The sequence below is a fragment of the Papaver somniferum genome, unplaced genomic scaffold (assembly GCF_003573695.1).
Source record: "Papaver somniferum cultivar HN1 unplaced genomic scaffold, ASM357369v1 unplaced-scaffold_125, whole genome shotgun sequence".
Taxonomy (NCBI): domain Eukaryota; kingdom Viridiplantae; phylum Streptophyta; class Magnoliopsida; order Ranunculales; family Papaveraceae; genus Papaver; species Papaver somniferum.
This window is the reverse complement of record NW_020621603.1, coordinates 6,266,635-6,271,719: the sequence shown is the minus strand read 5'-3', so window position 1 is coordinate 6,271,719 and position 5,085 is coordinate 6,266,635. Positions and strand designations below refer to the sequence as shown.

The 5,085-nt window shown below is 41.1% G+C and overlaps 1 long non-coding RNA gene across 1 annotated transcript; it reads right to left on the bottom strand.

The window, feature by feature from the left end:
- Positions 1 to 1,834: 1,834 nt before the first annotated feature.
- LOC113331531 lies at positions 1,835 to 4,761 on the bottom strand. The gene is made up of 2 exons (XR_003351003.1): positions 3,333 to 4,761; positions 1,835 to 2,068 (listed from the first exon to the last, which is right to left on the bottom strand). It is a non-coding gene; the product is annotated as an uncharacterized LOC113331531 (long non-coding RNA).
- Between the last annotated feature and the right edge of the window lie 324 nt (positions 4,762 to 5,085).

Sequence of the window (5,085 nt, the reverse complement as noted above, 5' to 3'; positions counted from 1 at the left end):
TATTGAGCCATTCAATATGTCTACGTGAAATTTACCCAGACTCACGGATACGATAACCGTCCCAAATACGCTATAAATTTCGGCACCTTGACAGTACAAGACTCACTGGGTACCTTCTTTTTTTTCTCTATATATATATATATACTACGTTCCGCGGCAGAACCCTTAGTATTGGCTGGCATCATCTTCGCTCATGCCAGCTACACGTGCCAAAGGCATGCCAACCATGCCAGCCACGCCACCGTGCCAAAGGCATGCACGAACCATGCCAGCCACACCATTATGCCAAAGGCATCCGCAATCCACGCCAGCCGCCATCCCTCTTGAATTCTTCCTGAGTTTTACTGTCGGGTTGTTTTCACCCCCTAAATGAACCCAAAACCTAAATATTCCCACGCGAGGAGATAGAGAATTATTTTCTGATCAGACTGGAAGGGCGTACCGTCAAAATCCGATTTCGTACGGGAATCTACAACGATTCTAGTAAAGGGCGCTAATTAGGGTTTCAGCATGCCAAACCCTAATTTAGACAAAACCGCACGCTGCCAGCGGCTCCCTTCCAAGCCGCAAGCGCTTCACTTCTAAGCCGCAAGCGACTCCCTTCCAAGCTGCACGCTGCCAGCGTCTCTCTTCCAAGCCGCGACTCACTTCCAAGTCGCAAGCGACTCCCTTCCAAGCCGCACACTGCCAGCGGCTCCACTTCACGCCCAATCCATGTCGTCCATGCAACCATGCCGCTGGCTGTCAAACGGAAGGTAACCACGATCAAAGGCTATCCTTCCTCCTGAGATGCAGATCTCAGCCGTACAAACTTGCCACCAAACGACTTGTGGCAATCTCTTGGCTACGGTGCCAACTCTTGGCCACGGTGCTAAAACCCTAATTTGGCCACGGTGCCAAAGCCCTAATTTGCCAACACCAAATCCATGCCAGTCATGCCTCCATGCCGCTGGCTGCCAAACGGAAGGTTGCAACAATCAACAACTATCCTTCCTCCTGAGATGCAGATCTCAGTCGTACAAACTTTCCACCAAACGACTTGTGGAAATCTCTTGGCTACGGTGCAAACTCTTGGCCACGGTGCCAATACCCTTATTTGTCCACGCCAAAGCCATGCCGGCCATGCCTCCATGCCGCTAGCTGCCAGACGGAAGGTTGCAACAATCAACGACTATCCTTCCTTCTGAGATGCAAATCTCAACCATATAAGCTCGCCACTAAACCAAACGACTTGTGGCAACCTTTGGCTTCGCTGCCAACCCTTTGGCCACGACACACGCTTAGTTGTGCCAATTCTTTGGTCACTGCACCAAATCCTAATTAGCCACAACAAGAGCATGCACAAGCCATGACAACACCGTGGCCACGTCACTGGCTACCGACGGAAGGTAACCACAATCAACGGCTAACCTTCCTCTCAAGATGCAAAATCTCGGCCGTCGAAGGTCACCACCGAACCAGAAAGCCTCTCAATCTTAACTTTCCAAACAATAGCAACATGCTATACGTTATCCACGAAAACACTCGAGACATCAAAACATGTCGCAAACTGGGGGATGCTCATCAGGGTATTGGTCTGGCGGTTTACAGCGTGCGGCGTACACTACGCCCGTTACAAGAAAGTGTCATAGGAGTGAAGCGGTTAGTAAATACAAGGAGTAATGGTGAAACGTTTCCTTCATTATGGAAACATCAATTCCAGGCGTTACTCGTTACCGCTTTCTTCCATTTACTCAACCGTTTCCACTCTTACGATACCAGGGTACGTTTCTGTAGCTCCCCTAAGCTAGCAGCTGACTAATCCAAGAGATTAACTAAATACAGAGGCACTAAGAATCCAAATCATACAGTTAAGCATTCAATAAGAAATCTGCTACAAAACTTAACCCAAAAACTAGCCCCACTCTGATATATATATATATACAAAACTTCTCTCAAATGATACATATTCAATAACGAGTTGGTTTACAAATGAATATAAACACAATATAAACATAGCGGAAGCAATCTAAATAACATAATCAACTCCTCGAAGCTTTTGCTGCGCAACTCTGATCTGTCTCTGAAACTGAAAGTGGGAATGGGTGAGCACATCATCCCTAAAAGGAGTGCCCAGAAGGAATAACATTTAACTTTCAAGTAATCATAAGCAAGAGTTGAAAAACAATACATGTTTTTCCCAAACATTAAACAGTGACTAAGTCACTGAAATAATCATATATTTATATGGAACAAACTCTTTCCTTCAAACAATGTATAGTATTCGTGCTAACCACACTCATTAACTATTGATATCACCAAGACCATGATGACCCACTCTAAGCATAAAAGCTGAATTCATGTAGATATAATTGTGAAGGAGCGTATCATATATACCACAAGTGAAAACTCTCATTTCCCATAACAATTCATAATGACAAACCAAACATTACAAGTCCTTTCCAAATCGTGGAAAGATTCACAGAATCAACAGAATTATCATAATGTAATTTAAACAAAGCATGGAATGCACGGATAGACAATGCATGAGTTTGTTAAGCATAAAGTTTTGTAAAAGCGACAATAATGGTTACAAAAGAGTCAAATGTATTCCTACCTCTTTTGATGACAAACCACGCCTACCTCGAGATCCACGATCCACTGGTTCATCCTTTGAATCGATCGTTGTTAATAACTAATTGTTAATCACACGAGAACTCTAAGAATCTAGCCAAAATGGCTCACACAAGAATCATACAGTTCTATCTAATGGTTCTAGGCCCATTTATGATTCTACACCTTTTTATTACCTATCTTTAGCATATCTAAAGTATACTAATTAAATTAGGTTGTTTTTATATTCCACTAACTAATTCTCATGAACATCTACAACTTTGTAGAGGAAGTCAAAGTCTAATTCGGACCATAACGGGTCCAAACAATCAAAGTATGAAAACTATGTGTATGCCCAAGTCCATTAATTCGGCCCGTTAATCTAAGGGATGGTCCATCCGGTCAACTGACGGTCTCTAACGGTCAACTGGGTCAACGTCAGTTAAAAGTCAAGCCAATGGTCAACTAAGGTCAGGGTCAAAGGTTAAAGTCCAACTCGGTCACACTGACTCACTCTGAGTCTAACCGATTCAACTCAGGTTACAAGGTCAACTCGACTCAGTCAGATTAACTGAGTCAGCTAAGGTTAAATCAGTCAAACTGACTAAGTTCAGTCAGACAAGCCAAAGGTTCTTACCCATCTACAATTCTAACATCAGTTCAACTTCAATCTATTTCACTACAACAAAACGATCACTTCAAATTAAAACTCAAAATGATTTACAAAGATAACATCCTACCTTGATTTGCAGTTACACGCTTCCATTAAGACCACTGCTAAGCAACACTACAACTACCCTCTTTCTCCCAATTCACTTTACATATATCAGTTCACAAATCCTGTAATTTTTACATCTAAGATTCAACTCAGACAACACTGTCCTTCTGCATCTACAAACATATAATCCTTAACCTCCAGTACACAGACAACTCCATCACCACCTGCAATACTCATTCCACCACATCACCATTTCTCTTAACCCTGTAATCTCACTAATCACTACCATCTCAGTTTCACCACCATTTCCATTTATATTTCCATTTCACTAACACCTGCACCTGCAATCACTCCCATATTCAGATGTTCAACACATCAACTCAAGCAACACTGCACATTCAAATCAGTTCCATGTTTCCACAACCTTATAATACTTTCTACTTCAGTTCCATTTCATCAACACCTCTCAACACCAGTTCATTCCATTCATCTGGACCTTACTGCAACTCTGAGCAATTACAGCTCCATTCACATAATCTGCACCACTATCCCTGGAGCTAAAGTTCAACTCCATACTCAACTCAGACCATCTCCTCTACCTACAGTTCTATGCTTATATCTCAAGTCTCATTCAACTTCAATCATTAACACCCACAACAACAGCACAAGCCTCTTTACTTAACTCTAATTCTTCAACACAACAAACATACTTGTCTTAACCATTTTTCACCACCAGTTCAACACCACCAGCACAACTACACACCTGTATAACCAAACTGAGTTTATTCCATCTAATTTAAGTTCAACTGCCTCTCAATACAAAATCATCATAACTTCATAAATTATCACATAAACTCAACAATGAACAAATCCGCTAAATTGAATAAGAAAACAATTACCTTTGATTTATATGGCTCAGGCAATTGAGATCAAATCCTCTTTATCACATAGTTCAGCTAACCATCTCCACAACCCTCACTAACAACATCAGTTCTCAATTAAACCCCAAATCTTCATTAAAACAGATCCAATCCTAACTACTAATTTAAAACTGTTCTTCAATCTCAAACTCTAATTCAGTCAAACCCATTTCTAGTCTATCTGAATCTTCTCAATATTTGCCCAATTCGAATTCCAATACAACATGCATCAACCCTAATTATCAAATTACTCTTCTTCTCCGAAACCTATTCTTCAAATTAACGTAACAATGTTCTTCTTCTACTCAAGCTCTCGAAACCCATCTTCAATTGCTATCTCAAATAAACCCTAAACCAATCAACAGAAACCTAACTCACTGATCTGCTTTCTCCTTCCATTTTAAAACAACAACAGACAACAACACCATCACTATTAATTACTCACGATCTTCTACACCTCCTACCAATCACAAAGCTCTTGTTTGATCTCTCAATCACTCGCAGAAGAAGAAGAGTAGGAGAAGAGAAAAAACAGAGGAAAGAAGAAGAAGAATAAAAATACGACTTTATCGTCTCGATTGGGATAAGACCAACCAAAACATTAACGAGCCCACACCTGGATAAATGGCAGCCACAAGATTATTATCCAAGATTACTATTTTACCCTTCATGCATCTCAAGTGATATCTTCTTCGCCCAGTGTCCGAATGACATGTTCGAGTAGTCCATTTCGTATAACTTTTCGATCCCCATCTAGCGATACTAGTTTCGTATCTAGATCGTTGTTAGATTAGTTCATATTAATTAATGTTCGTGTTAAGCTAATCGAGTTATTACCGGCTAATACGTCTCTTG